This window comes from Psammomys obesus, unplaced genomic scaffold (assembly GCF_907164565.1).
Source record: "Psammomys obesus unplaced genomic scaffold, mPsaObe1.curated_primary_1811, whole genome shotgun sequence".
Taxonomy (NCBI): Eukaryota; Metazoa; Chordata; class Mammalia; order Rodentia; family Muridae; genus Psammomys; species Psammomys obesus.
The window spans coordinates 6692837-6709164 of record NW_026596440.1 but is presented as its reverse complement, the minus strand read 5'-3'; positions in this window follow the sequence as shown (position 1 = coordinate 6709164).

The window sequence follows — 16328 nt, the reverse complement described above, 5'->3', positions numbered from 1 at the left end:
CTGCTTCTCCCGGAAGCACCACAATCCTGAGTGGAAGGACCCACAGCAGAAAGCTTGGGAGCAGACATTTGCCGGGTTCTAGTCATTGAGTGGACCAGGCAGGTGAGGTCAGGTTGGATTTGCTTTGGCATACCTCACAGGTGTTTATGCCTTTGATGGACTAAAACTCTGAGTCTCAGGCTAGCACAGAGGCATTTGGCTTCTGAGTCCTGGGGTGCCGCTCCTCCCTCCCAAGGCCATAACATTGTTCTTGATAAGCAGTGTCCAGGAGCTCCCCCAAGACAGAGGGACTCTTCTGCCTGTCATTCAGGACCTTCAGGACCTTCAGTGCCCCCTGTGCTCTTGCATCCCAGCCTGCCCATCTCTGGCATGTCCTGGGCCCCATTACTGGGGAGAGTGGGATTCCTGTCTTTAATTTATGACTGGGAAATCTGGAATCAACAGTGGGCCTTTTCTAGCCCACCTCTCAATCCCAAAATGAGAGTGCCTGGCCCTACTTTTCTGCCTAGGAGTAAACAAAAAACTCTATACCCTCTCTGGCCCCAGCCCCTCTCCTGTGGCCTGAAATGGAGATGTTGGGATAGCAGAGAGCAGGAGACCTTGATTTGCTAGCTGAATGTGTGTTTTTACTTCTGTGCACCTACCTATTACATGCAATACTTAGTGCTTGAGCTTGTATCTTCTGGTATATGTGCTTATTAGCAGCTTTATAATTTTTAATTCCTTTCCCTGTATAGATCCATAATAGGACAAAGACTTGCTTCCCTTCAGGGGGCAAGAACTATCACCCTGTCATTCCTCACCACTGAGAGGATCTCATGTATCTCAGGCTGGCCTCAAACACACTATGGGAGAATGCCCTTGACTCTTGGTCTTCCTGCTAGTATAGGTTGCAGAGGACGGTGCCACCATGCAGGCTCTCTCAGGAATGGGCCACGTGATTATAAGCCTGCTTCCTATCAAATGTGTTTTCAGTGCTTTCTGTGTTAAACCTCAGATACATAATATATATATTATATGGCTTCAGATTATATATATATATATGTGGTGCTATGTCAGAACGGAGCGCTGAGCACCACCCCATCCCTGACCCTTCCATCCTTTTTTACTTACCCAACAGCTAGTCCCCCATGGGGACTAGAAAGGCACTGGGAGGAACCAGCTGTAAGCTGCCTTGGATCTGGGCAATAGTGGGTGGAGTGGCAGGCCTGTGGTCTTGATGGGAAAGGCCGGAACTCAGCTTTGAAAGCTACCAGGTTGCAGGGTGCCTGCTTACAACTCCGTAGGTGAGAGAGCCTGCAGGGCTGTGTGCTGGGGAAAGAGAGGTGCTACAGGTCTGTGATCTAATAGGTCTATGGATCTTCCTGTGCATTGATACTTTGTATCAGCATGTGCCTGTGGCAAATGGTTTGATTCTTAGGCCCGCTTAGCTGCTTGACTTTAGTCCTTGGCTGAGCTCAGGATGCTCCATATTCAGCGTGTCTGGAGTGGATGTCTTCATAAGAGTCAACACTCTTCCCTGTCCTTAACTCCTTACTTAGTTAGCAACAGCAGAATATGACATTGGCCAGGTTACCAAATCTGAGCACGGTAATTTTTATTTGGGTGTATCCATTTTCCTCACCAGTGACTCTTCTCAGGAAGCCAGTCAGTCCGTGAGCTTTCATGACTTAAGTATATTTCAATCTGAACCCTGCCTGTCCATAGTTCCACCGCTGTCACTGTCCAGTGCAGATCTTTCTTCTTTTTGTTAGGCTTCCTAGAGAACTCCATTATTTTTTTTTTTCCTTTAAAATTTTAAATCTGTTCTTTGGTAATTTTGGTAATTCACATATAAATGCAATGTATTTAGATCACAACGACCACCCCATTCCCAACTCTTCCTGGAGCTTCTTATAATACAGATCAATCATTTATAAAAGAAGTAATTTGTTGAAGATATCACAAGTTAATCACGGGCGTAGCTCTGCTTGAGGAGGACCTTGATAGAATAGAGACCACCCAGCCTGAGGTCAGCAGCACTCTCTGAGGCTGACTTCATTTCTCTATGCCAAAACATTTGGTCCTCTAAAACATTTGTCGCTATGTGGTTTAGATCTGGGCTGGTGAAGCACAGACTTGCCTCTAACTTTGTGTAGCTGAGGGTGGCCTTGAACTGATACCACACCCAGTTTAGACAGTGCATGGAACAGGGCATGGAACCCAGGGCTTCGTGCAAGCTATGTAAGTATGGAACCCAGGGCTTCGTGCAAGCTATGTAAGTACTTTACCAACGAACCAACATCCCCAGCTGTCACCCTACTGTTCAGTTGATCACAAGAACTAACTTTGACAGCACAGGGAGCAGGGCTCAGTGATGAGTTCCATGTTCTTGTACCTGAAGCAAAGATGCACTCTGCAATTACTGTGTAGTAACCCTTCTGACCTCACGCTCCAACATCTCTAATCTTCCTTAAAGAGTTATTTATTTTTCCATGTGCGAATGTTTGCTGCATGCACCACCGTGTGCCTAGTCCCTGCAGACCAGGGACGGCATTGGAACCCCCGGAGCTGGAGTTGCTGATGATTATGATCTGCCATGCGGGTGCTAGGACTTGAACCCCAGTCCTCTTGCAAAAGCAGCTCCTTCTCTAGACTGCTGAGCCATCTCTCCAGCCCTGCCCATGCCTGATTTTATTTTGTAGGCACTGCCTCTGTGCTCCCCTTATAACCACCATTCTCTCATCTTGAGGTCAGCTTTTCAAGTTGCACCTCAGGAGGGGAGTTTAACTCACTTAGCATAGCATCCTCTGGGCTAATCCCCATTGTCACAGCATGGAGGTGGGTGAGAGACACACCCTGATTACCCAGATTTGACGGTCAGCTTTTTAAACCAAGAGCAGCCTTATCTCACCTGACCCTTGCTGCCACTGCAGAAAACGCCTCAGGACAAAGTTTGCCAGTTGGGATTTTATTAGCATGATTTGATTCTTATTAACTATACAGTTTATCAATGCCGAGGGCATATAGTATGTGTGTACCTAGTGTATAGTATGTGTCCACACACAACATCACCAGCAGCAGCAGGCGGGTAGCTGCTCTTCAGCCGCTCGAACTCCCGACACCCTGCAGCTGTGCTCTCATTTGCTGTTCGCACACACAGCACACACCATACTCCAGGTGCACACATACTCTGTGCCTTCACCATACCTGCCATGCACACCACACATCAGATGGATATCCCTTACACCAGGTACAAACACCACACACCAGCTCCACACGCCATACCCCAGGTATAAACACCAGGCACACATACCACACAGCAGGTATCTATATCAAACACCAAGTGTACACGCCTCACACTGGGTATACAGACCACACACCAGGTGCACACACGATACACCAGACACACACGCCACACACGGAGGACACGGACTCGGTACACACGTGCCATATGCTCTCAACAGTGCCATGTTCACACTGCACACCAGTGTCGGGAGCGCAGGAACCCTTGAGTGAACAGGTAAAGAACAGATGAAGTCCTGGGTGATCTTGTGCTGTTGACTTGGTACAGCCATCCGAGGATCCACTGTGTCAGCAACAAGAAAGGCAAAGCCTTCCCCGTGCAGTCAGGCTTGGGATAGGCAGAGAATTCCTCTGCTCCGAGTGTGGATGTTGAAGAGGTTTTGGGCTATGGTGGAGTTGATGCAGCTCCAGCAGAGCACACAGACCTGCCCGACCCGAGCTTTTCTGTGCCTGTGCCTGTGCCTGTGCCTGCGCCTGTTCTTTTCCCATCTCCTAACCACCTGTGATAGCTCTTTTTTTTTTTTTTTTCTTTTTTTTTTTTTTGGTTTGGTTTTTTTCTAGACAGGGTTCTGGGTAGCCTTGGCTGGCTGTCCTGGACTCGATTTGTAGACCAGGTTGGCCTCAGACTCACATCGATCTACCTGCCTCTACCTTCCCTGAGTACCAGGCACATGCATGCCACCACACCCAGCTGTGGTGCCTATTCTCGGACATCAACTTGATCACTTCTGGAATTACACCCGTGAGGGGCTTTTTCTTAATTAAATCATTTGAAGAGGGAAGACCCACTTTTAATCCCAATCTTTTTGAGTGGGAAGATCCCACCTTTAATCTCGAGTACAGCTTCCATTGGCAAGCAGAAAATTGCTAAATAGATAAAGGCATGCTTCATCTTCTGTAAACCAGGAGAACGTGTCCCTGCACACAGCAGAACAGCAACAGCACTGTGGCCTGCTGAGGCTTAGACAGCACTGCCAGCTTGTTTGAGTTTTTGATGGTTGTTTATTGGCTTGTTTATATTGTGGATATGTAATGTGTCTGCAGTGGGAATTTTACTGAGCTATTACAGAGGGGGCCAGAGACACTTTTATAGATTGTGGGGATGAGGTGACTGTAGTTCTTTCTGTAGACTAGTGGACACTCTAGACAATACTTTAAAAATGAAGAGCGCTCAGGCATACAAGACAAAGGTGACTGAAACTTCTCTCCACCTCAGCAGCGTCTTGGCGGCATCAATGGAGACGCAGTCCTCTCAGCTGCCATGCAGCTCTATTCTGTTCCCAGAGCTCAGATGTTTGACCCTGAGATAAGAAAAACCAGCCTCTGCCCTTGAAAGTGGAGAGCTTGTCATCGGCCTCTCATGACGGAGGCCATCAGCCCCTTTTCCAGGTATGTGTTTCCTGAGTGTGCTCAGTTTGTGAACATTTAGGAACCTTCTGCTCTAAGACAAGAACTTTTCTTCAGTAGATGTATTTTTCAAGTGAAGAGTCTGAAGAGGTCATCAGAAGCAATTATTTCCACTGCAGAGCCCACTTGAAAAACTACCCAAAGCAAAAGTCTTATTTCAGGATCAGGAGAAATGGACCACACCCCATGCCCACCCACCATCACCCCCACCCCACACCCACCCTCCAGTTGTCTTAGCTTTTTTCAAGTACTTTCGTCTCCACTTTGGAAACACCTGAACCACCATTTCTGCCCATCAGAATTCACCATCAATCATGTTTGTTTGCTTTACACATTTTACAATGCTGTGAGTCGGAGGCCTTGTAGGAACTGCCCTCTTTGGTGTCAGCTAGTTCCCGCAGAAAGCCAGCAAGTTGCCTAAGAGCATCTGAGGCAGACCATCCACTTGAAGCACAAGTGTCATCACTGTGTGTGATGCCCACACTGCCCTAGCCAGCAGGTTCTGAACAAGCAGGGGCCACAGCACAGCCCAGAGCTCTCCACAGCGCTAAGCTAGTCAGTTGGAAGCCTGCTGAGCTGTGGTATCCATTCCTTCCCATGACATCATAGTTCTGGTTTTTAAAGATCTAGTTTGTATAGGTGTTGTGTGCATGCATGCATGTGTGGTATGTGTTCACGTGTATATGTACAACAGAGGCCAAAAGAGGTCACCCAGTGTCCTTGCTCTGGTTCCCTTGAGACAGTCTTTCACTGACCCTGGAACTGGGCTGGCAGCTGGCAAGTCCCGGTGAGCCTACTGGATCCTGTCTGGCAGCCAAGGCCCTGGAGTCACAGGCACAAGGCTACACCTGGCTTTTCACACAGGTGCAAGGATTCAAACTCAGGTCCCCATGCTTGCATAGGAAATGCTCTTACTGCTGAGCTCTCTCCCTAACTCCACACAGTAAAGGTTTTCACTCCTACTTTCTGCTCCCCTTGGGCCTCCTGGCTGGCTCTGGTTCTTTTCCATATGACTCTGCCCCTGAGCTCCCAGAGTCCACAGAGATCATTCACAAGCTAAGGGACAGATACAGCATGTTCAGATAGAATTACGTGGTCATGCACTAGACTGAGGCACAGGCTTGCTCTTCACACAAAAGGCACCCCAGGTCTGTACTGAGGGCATGGCAGCTTCAAGAGGAAGCACAGTGTTTTATCTGCTGTGGATGCTCAGCCAGGATAAATGCTGTCTCTTTCCCAATAAGCAAATAAGGGCTTGAATCCAGGAGGAAATAATTTCTCAGCATCAACATCAGCCTGCCCCAATCAAGCAGTCTTCCAAATGCTATAAAGCTGAGGCGCCCAAACTCAAGGATCTAAGAAATGGGCAGGCCTGAAGCCAGACTCCACGGCCTGGCCCACCTTGCTTGTGTGTTCACAATTTGTAAATAAAAAGTCACTATGACAATCTCTGAACCTTTTGTTTCCATCTTCACTGGAGACCTACTGCCTACTGCCATTTCTCAGTGGCACCAGACAGGCTTGCTATGGGAGCCCTTCTGTGGGGCTCATTCCAGGAAAGGAAGGCCGGTTGCCTTGAGTCAAATCTCCATCTCTCTCTCTCTCCCCCTATTCTCTTCTCCCCTGTTCTTCTCTCCTTCTCTAAAGGGTCTCATGTATCTCAGGATGGGCTGGAACTCACTATGATCCTTGCCATGACCTTGAACTTTCAATCCTTCTGCCTCCACTTCTGAGTGCTGAGTGCTGGGATTACAGGCCTGTGCCCCTATGCCAGGTTTATTTGAGGATAAAACCAGGAATTTGTCCATGTTAGGCAGGCTCACTACCAACTGAGTTGCTCCCCACCACCACATACACACACAAACACACTGCAGAGCCTGGTGGCCAGCACTCCACAAAGCTAGCTCTGTCAGGAAAGGCCAGGACCCCCAGACCTGCATACCACTTGGCGCAGTGGGAATGGCCCATATAGGGCCTGAGGATGGAGTGATAACGTAGAAGCTGCTGCTGGTGCCTTGGCCCTGGCTCCTGTCTGCAGCCTCCTCTCTCCTTACAGCTTCTATGACAGCCCTCTTCAGACATCTCCTGTGAGCTCTGGGAAGACCTGGCTGTGTCAGAGCTTGTTTATCTTTGCCTGGAATTCGAGGAGTTTATCTCCCACCATTGATCTCCCTGGTAGGTTTGTTTGTGTGTTTGTACAAACACAACCCATCTGCTTTGAGAGTTGTCCCCTGGGAGTCCCTTTGTCTGTCACTAATGTCATACTCCAGAGCTAGCTAAACACAGAAGGACCAGTCCTTGCAGAAACTTAAAACCAGCAGGCATCTCCCAGGAGCCTGTGGCTGGCAAAGCCTGAGGGAGCCTGTGGCCAGAACACAGTTCATCTCTAACATACCTTCCCCTAACTCTGGGTCCCTTCAGCTCTCTGTCCCTTAGCAGCTTGGGAACAGTTCCACTCCTTTATGTGGGTCAGAGCTTCAGTTCTCCAGGCTCCCAGCTGGCCGAAGGATGTCAACAGTGAGGCTTTCTGCTTCTCAAGCATCTTCATTGTGTGTGTGTGTTTGTGTGTTGACACGTACAAGCAAGCACAAATGTGCATGTGTGCATATGTGTGGAGAGGTAGGGATCAGTGTCAAGTATCTTCCATGAAGGGCTCCACCGTATTTTTTGAGACTGATCTCTCACTGAACCTTCAGTTTACTGTCTGGCCAGGGAACTCCAGGATTTTTTTTTTCTTATTTATTTATTTATTTGTTTGTTTGTTTTATTTTTAGGATTTCTTAAATTAACACATTCTGGTCCAGGTTAGATGCAGACAGGTGCTGACAGATTTCAGGTAAAAATGTCCTTAAATAATGCTGACTGCTGCCACAGGGATTTGATTCTGAATCCTAACTGAAAGTAGATACTGGGAAGCCAGGGGAATCTGTTGTGTCATTTCTGGAAGAGATGAGCTTTCTGAGGGACTGCAGGGCATTGCTACAGGCTTGTATGTGGTCTGGGTAGCTGCCGTCTGGGTTGCTGTGTGCCAGAAGTCGACGTCGACACTGAGGGGTGGGCACAGCTCCACATTGCCAGCCCCAGCAGCCTAAGCTTTTAGGGACCTCAACTCAGACAAACCAGGATTTGCAGCTTTCATGCTGAAAAGAATTTTAAGACTCACTGGCACAGTGAAGCCCAGTTGGAGATTTTATTAAAGACATTTTAATGGCGGCCAGAGGGAGAATGATTCCTTTCTGAGGATGTGGCAGCCGGTTGGTTCCCACGCTCCAGTGGATGTCCCCACACCCATACACGTGAGCATCACACATTGAACTGAACCTAGTGGGTGTTAAAAAAAAGACGTGATTCTGGGAAGGGATGGTGGGAGGTAGGAAGCAGAGGGCAGGTGTGGTCATGCCTTACTGTGCACGTGTACGAAATCCTCGAAAGGAGAGGGAGTTTTCTTTTTCTTTTGCAATAGAAATTAAATCTAGCTCTTTGCGCCCAGCACACCCTGCTTTGCCCTCCACCACAGATGGTTTGAGGTCAGTTGCTGACTATGTACCGAGCAGGAGCCTCTTCATGTTAGGGCCCTTTGGTGTTTTCTTATGTTTTATTTTTGAAATTAAGATATAAATATATCATTTCCCCATGCTGTGTAACAAATTTGTTTCCTAGAGAGCTGCAACACACACCTCTACTCACCCTGGAAACTGAGCCCAACAAAGTCATGATTGCACTATCAATGAGTTTTATTGGGGTTACTCACAGGAATAAGAGTAAGTAGCAAAAGGACTCAAAGACAGCTGCATCACCAGAGCCCAGCGTGAGTGACACCTCAGCAAGCTGGAGACTAGAAGAATACTCCACACAGCTCAACAGGTTGGAGAGTACCCTTTCCCAGTGGTCCAGGGCTTATGGCTGACTTTTGCTTCTTCTGCCTGGCTGGGCTTATCTTAGAGTGACTCAGTGTACACTCTTGGGGAGGCAGGGATCTAGAGAATCTGGTCAGTTTCAGGGACTTCCTGAAGCTCTTTTGAGGTTTTACTTAATGGAGCATCCATGCAGGAGGGAGTGTCTGTTCTCCTGCTAAACATCCTGCTGTTTCATTACCATGTGAGAGCCTTGGCCTAAAGTCTCCTGTTACTTCATTTTCCCTTTGCATCCCATGTCTTGAGAGTTTTTCCCTCCAAGAAGGAGGGCTTTAACCTTAGAGGAAACTGCCATACAATAAGCCTCTCCCCTTTCCTCCCTCCATCCCCTCCTTTGTGCCCCCTTTGCTCTCCCTCAAAGTCATGGCCGCTTTTTCGTTAATTGTTATATATTCCTGAATATATAAATACAGTCTGCTCAAGGACAAGGGGTTCACCCTGGCTCATGGTTTATGAAGGAATGTACCCCACCAGGGCCTTTGGTGGGAAATTCTGGAGGCAAGAGCATGGTGCAGCTGATCACATTGAACATTGTGAGAACACTCACCATTGTGAGAAGCAGAGAAAAGTGAATGCTAATACCCATCTTATGTCCCCTATTTTGACCTCTTATTCAGTCTGGAGCTCTAACCTGTGACATGGTGCTGCTGCATTCCCTTCCCAGCTAACTTCCTGCAAACAACCTTACAGGCATTTCAGAGGGGTGACCTAGTGCATGACTAAATCTAGCAAAGTTGACAAGGGAGATTAGCCACCATACCTTTTTCCTCTTTTATTGAAAATAGACTGTTTTCTCACATAATATAGCTTAGCCATTCTGATTAGTGTAAGATGGGATCTCAGAGTCTTTTTGATTTGCATTTCCTTGATGACTAAGGATTTTGAGCATTTAAGTGTTTCTCTGTCATTTGATATTCCTTTGTTGAGAATGCTCTGTTTAGCTCTGTACCCCATTTTTTAATTGTATTGTTTGGTTTGTTGATGTCTAATTTCTTGAGTTCTTTATATATTTTAGATATTAGCCATTTGTTGGATGTAGGGTTGGTGAAGATCTTTTCCCAGTTTGTAGGCTGTCATTTTGTTCTTTTGACAGTGTCCTTTGCTTTACAGAAGCTTTTCAGTTTCATGAGGTTCCATTTATTAATTGTTGATCTTAGAGCCTAAGCTGTTAGTGTTTTGTTCAGGAAGTTGTCTCCTGTGCCAATGAGTGCAAGGCTGTTCCCCACTTTTTCTTCCAACACATTTAGTGTGTCTGGTTTTATGTTGAGGTCTTTGATCCACTTGGACTTTAATTTTGTGCAGGGTGATAGATATGGATCTATTTGCATTTTTCTACATGTAGACATCCAGTTAGACCAGCACCATTTGTTGAAGATATTATCTTTTTTTTCATTGCATGGTTTTGGCATCTTTGTAAAAAAAAAATGGGTGTCTGTAGGTGTGTGGGCTTATTTCTGGGTCTTTGAGTCAATTCCACTGATTCACCAGTCTGTTTCTATGCCATTACCATGCAGTTTTTATTACTGTTTCCCTATAGTACAATTTGAGATCAGAGATGGAGATACTTCCAGAGGAACTTTTTTTTATACGGGATTATTTTAGCTATTTCTGGTTTTTTTGTTTTGTTTTTCCATATGAGAATTTTTCTTTCAAGGTCTATAAAGAATTGTGTTGGTATTTTGATGGGAATTGCATTGAATCCTTCTATGAGACCACAGTCACCTTGATACCTAAACCTCATAAAGACCCAACAAAGAAAGAGAGTTTCAGACCAATTTCTTATGAACATTGACACAAAAAAATAATAAAATACTTGCAAATGGAATCCAAGAACACATCAAAAATACCATCCACTGTGACCAAGTTGACTTCACCTCAGGCATGCAGGGGTGGTTCAGTATATGGAAATCTATCAATGTAATCCACCATATAAACAAACTGAAAGAAAAAACCACAAAATCATCTCCTTGGATGCTGAAAAAGAGTTTGATAAAATCCAACACCTGTTCATGTTTAAAGTCTTGGAGAGATCAAGGATACAGGGCACATACCTAAACATAGTAAAGATAATAAATAAATAAATAAATAAATAAATAAATAAATAAATAAATAAATGAAGTAAAGACAATATATAATAAAGACAGCAAGCCTATAGCCAACATCATAAATTGAGAGAAACTTAAATCAATTCCACTGAAATCAGAGACAGGGCAAGGCTGCCTACTCTCTCTGTATCTCTTCAACATAGTTCTTGAAGTCCTAGCTAGAGCAATAAGACGACTAAAGGACATCAAGGGGATACAAATCGGAAAAGAAGAAGTCAAAGTTTCACTATTTGCAAACGATATGATAGTATACATACGTGACCCCAAAAATCCTACCAGGGAACTCCTACAGCTGATAAACACCTTCAGCAAAGTGGCTGGATACAAAATTAACTAAAAAAAAATCAGTAGCCCTCCTGTATACCAAAGACAGACTGAGAAAGAAAATAGGGAAACAACACCCTTCAGAGTAGCCACAAACAACAAAGTATCTTGGTGTGTACAGCAGAATGTCACTAGGAGTCATTTTATTTCTGCTTTTTTGTTTTGTTTAAGAATAATAGTCTTTGGTTTTACCATAGGTCCCTGGGCTCCCTAGTCTCAGATTCTTAGGCACCTAAACAGTATCAGGTATGGGTTCAATCTTGTGGAGTAGGCCTTAAGCCAAATCAGATATTTGTCTGTTGCTCACACAAGCTTTGTGCCAACATTGCACTAGCATATCTTGCAGACAGCACCACAGATCACAAGGTTTGTGGCTGGGCTGGTGTTTATCTTTCTCCTTGGATGCCTGAAGAGTACTTTCCTTTAACAGAAATGCTAGCACATAGGGGTGAAGGCTCTATGTAGGCACCAGTTCGGATTCTCTACGTTCAGTGGGTTCTGTAGGTTTTGCTTTCAGCAGTGGGGTCTTGCTGTCAGTTTGTGGACAGCAACCAATAGTCTTAGGAACAGCCTGGGTTGTTTGGGGGTTCTCAGGGAACATTTTGACCAACAACTCAATTAGATACAGCCCAGTCCCAGTACTGGAAGCTTCATTGGTGACAAGAGATGTCCAGTTAGGGCTCTACGTCTCCCATTATTTGGCAATCACACATGTGCGCACACACACAGACACACACACATATGTATATATATGTTTTACGAAGCTTCAACTGTATTAGGTTTCTATACTACCACATAAATGACCCTTAATTTTAGCTGTGTCTCCTCATATTCCTTCCCTTGTCCCCCTCTTCCTTCCTCCTCCCCCCTGATCCTCCCACTCTAGTCCCTTTTCCATCCATCCATAACTATCTATTCTATTTTCTTTTCCTAATAAGATCTATGTGCCCCTTCCCTAGTCCCTTACTCTACACCTAACCTCTATGTTTATATGGACTATAGCCTACTTATCAAAGGTTTAACAGCTAGTTTCCACAGTTAAAAGAATATATACTATATTTGTCTTTCTGGGTCTGGGTTTACCTTACTCAGGATGATGTTTTTCTAATTCCATTAATTTGCCTGTGATTTTCACAACTTTTTGTTTTTATTTTATTTTATTTTATTTTATTTTTTTTGAGATAGGGTTTTGCTGTGTAGCCATGGCTGTCCTAGAACTCACCTTTTTTAGATCAGGCTGGACTTGAACTTATAGAATTCCACTTCCCTTTGCCTCATAAGTGCTGGGATTAAAGGCATTTGCCACCACTGCCCAGCTGATTTTACATTTTTGATGGCTGAGTAGTATTCCATTATGTAAATGGACCACATTTTCTTTGTACATTTTTCTGTTGAGAGACATCTAGGTTGTTTCCAGTTTCTGACTATTGTGAATAGAGAAACAGCAAACATGGTTGTGTAAGTGCTATTACATCTTAATGAAAAAAAAAATTTAAAAGCTATGTAAGAGATATGACCTGTGGCTAGAGATTAAGAACACCTGCTGCTCTTGCAGAGGCCCAAGCTGTGCTCCCTGACACACACCATGACCGCCTGTAATTCCAACTCGAGGGCATCCAACACCCTCTTCTGGTCTTCTCGGGCACCCTCACACAAATAATAATAATATAATAATAAATATTTAAAAAAGAAAAAAACAAGCACCAATTTATTGCTGGGCAAATAGGGCATCAATAGACCAAAGAAAGGGTTTTGCCTCAGTGACCCAATGAACATAGTAGTCTTACTTACAGCAGTGTGGTTGAGATGTCCCAAGATGCATGTGGGTTCCTCCAAGACCTGCCCTAACTTCATCCATACACAGGACTCTTTGCACTGCCTATACCATCCTATTCCATACCAGACTTCCCATGTTCTTCTCCAGGGTCTAGCCTGATAAGTGGAGTCTTCACGCTTGAACAAGCAAACTTATCTTTGCAACAAATAGACACCACTACAGAAAATTACAATAAATTAAAATGCAAAGTTGTAGAGCCCAGCCCCAATGGATATATCTACAAAATGTCCCCACATCTAGGGCTCAGAGAATAGTTTAGAAGAGAGGGCAACTGTCAGGGCCAGGGGACCTTGATGTTTGCTGTGAGGTTGTATCTCCTAGGAATATCAGAAGCTGTACCTATAAAGTCTCACCAATATGATATGCCATACATGAGCTGAATAAGGAGGACACCAGCGAACACGCCAAGCTGCATTGAGGATCCCCGGGAACAAACTTCCTCGTACCCAGCGGAACCAGGAACTGGCACTGCAGGACATGGGCAGGAGAAGGGAGCCTGCTCTGCACTGTCAGCAGAATGTGTGCAGAGACACAGCACCACACTGCCACATTCAGGTATCTGAGGCATGCCTTTCATCTCTTAGGGGTCTAGACTCAGGCCAAACACATATCTATAGCTTTGATGCAGAAAAGAATTTCAGACCTAGCCAGTTAGAACCAGACTTGGAAGTTTGACTAGAGACATTTCAATCTAGGCTTCAAGTACATGGGTTAGGAGAGAGAGGTACCCAGTGGAAGAAGGTCTAATGCATGGAGACAGGCTTCTCAGAAAGTCCTGGAAGTAAGACATAGTCAAATGTAAGCAGCGACCCCTCAAAGGACAGTGCAGAGCCTGTCTCAGCATTAGCTATATGCATCCTTTTGGTAACTTTTGTCATATCTCAAATAGCTGATAAGAAACTTTTTCTACTTTTCTCTTTCTCTTGGTGGGTGAGATAGGTGAGGCAGCTCTAGAGCTGCCTTAGATGTGGTTATAGTCTGATAAATTGAAACCGGGAACCACTGGGGCCACACAGGGGCTTCCCTACCTGTCTTTTCTGTATGTGGAACATTTCTGATGAGATTTCTAGAAGAACCATAGGTTTATAGCAAGTAGGACAGAAAGATTGTAAGCATCTGTTAACTGTGCTGAAGCTCTTGCTTCTTTTCTGGTGAGAGACTTCAGCTGAATTTTAGGGTGGGGGTGCTCCTCTCACTTTTCATGTCCCTCAAATTATCTTTGTAATTCTATCTTACCTCAGTATCTCTGGGTAGAGACATGGCATTCTCAAGTTCCAAGAAGGTCCTAAATATCTAGGCAGAGGCTTTCTAGTAAATAACACGGGCATACCATTGCCTCCAACCATAAGAATCAGGACAGACAGGCCTGTCAACCACCTGGACAGGAATGTCCCTGAGGAAGAGTTGTTAGTTCCAGAGACTTCAGAAATAGTATAGACTGCCTACCTAAACTCCAGGTCAACACTCTAGGCCCTCTTGGCCACTGTGTGTTTACACTCTCTCACTAATGATATTCCACTATGTTCTGTAATAAACTCCATCTTCTACACTCTACTGTGGGCCCTACCTGGATTCCTTCTGTGGAGCAGGGGGATGAGGGGAGTTAGAGTGATCCTGGTGACACCGTGCCAGCATGTGTGATGAATCAAAGCAGCTCTAGGCTGTGTCTCCTGCCGCACTGCCAGCCACAGTGCCACTTATCAACCCTTTGCTGCTACAGGCCCATCCTGCAAAGTGCTCCAACCAATGCACTGTTAGGTTGTCATCTGCTGCTTGCTGAGGGCGCAGCCTCCGCCTCGTGGACAGCCATCCTCATAGGGGAGGACGCTGAGCCATGAGGCTCTGCACTTCCTAGGATTCTCCCCGACCCAAGAGGAAATGTTAAGGACAGTGATCCATATTTCTCTGTACCTTTGGCCAGTCTGCAGATAGAAAATGACAGCAGAGGTCCGAGGCTTCCAGCCCGCTTCTACTTAACTGTGAGGACTGAGGACTCGGTACTTCTTTGGCAAAAGCAGCTAAGGGCCTCTTTTGCCCCTTTCTCTCCAGCCCACAGCAGCCACCATTCTGCTTTCTGTGTGTGAGAATGGCATGATTCTAGTTGTCTGGTAGAACGAGAATTAGAGAATGTTTTCCAGGTTGTCTTTTTGGCTTGTTCCACCTGACGTAACATCCCCCATTTTCTTCTGTTTTGTTGCATGTCTTGGAAATTTTCTCTTCTGAGGACTGAGTAGTACTCCTCATTTAATCCATTCATCAAGCTGTTGACTGACACTGGGGTCACCTCTGCCTTGAGCATGGTTTAAAAAAAAAAAAAAAGTGGGTTTGAAGACACTGAAACAGGTGCTTAGGAGCTGTGCCCCGGATAGCAGGCTGTGCTGAATAACACAGCGTTCACAAGCTGCGCTATCTCACCGCTTCAGTTCGCGGGACAGTTCCAAGTGGCCGAGAGCCCGAAAGGAAAGAAAGCTCGTCCATTCTGATGGTCGTTAGCTCTGAGGCCACACATTACACAACGCGTGTCACATCTCTAGATGAATATCTAGCTTACAGAAGGCTACAGAGGGCTAAGGAGGCCACTGCAGAGTTCAGGCAGTTAAAGATGGCTGTGAGAATATGAGAAGGCAGAAGTGGGAGGCTGGTTAAAGTGCTGAGGCTCATTGCGGTGGTGAGAGATTAATGAGCCAGGCGCTGCTTGCAGAGTCAAGGCAGGCGACAAGGTCACAGTTTAGCTGAGTCGTTTGTCCTAAAAACTCCGATAAAAGCTCCAGTTACAGTTATCTCTTTGTTGTGTACCAGTCCCCTCCGAACTGAAGCATTCCTGAAGGAAGGCTGCTTAAGACTCAGGGAGGACGCAACGCAACGAGAGCGGCAGGAAGGTCTGGGACAGCAGCCCCTCCCCAAGCTTATATAAGCAATGAGGACTGCCAGAGAGGTTGCCTGTGCAGTCATGCTGAGAGCTCCAAATGCCCACCTCACCTTTCATAAACTGTCTCTCAGACTGAGTGGGCTTTTCAGTGATGCAGCCGCCTTTGAGTCATTAATACTCGCGTATAAACCTAATTAAGTAGCATTACCGTAAGGACAGGGTACTGCAGAAGGTGGCGCGTGCTTTGAATCAGTATCCAGTATATGGTACTGTTCCTCTTCTATCCTGCATTCACAGATCCCGGAGTTAAGGGGTGGACAGGAATGGTTCGACTCACTGCTGCCCCTAGTGACACCTGAGGGGAATTTTTGCTTCCTGTTCCCATGATCTCAAATTCTGCTTGCCTAGAACACTTGGTCTCAGGGGTAGGAGCACTTCCGCCTGGAGACAACAAACATTCCCTTGAGCTGGAAGCTTAGATTGAGACTACCAGGGGACATTGGGCTGCTTCTCTACAGCGGAGGTAAAGAAGATTATATCTGGAGATCCGTTAGGGTGTCTCTTAGTGTTCCCACATCCTGTGATTA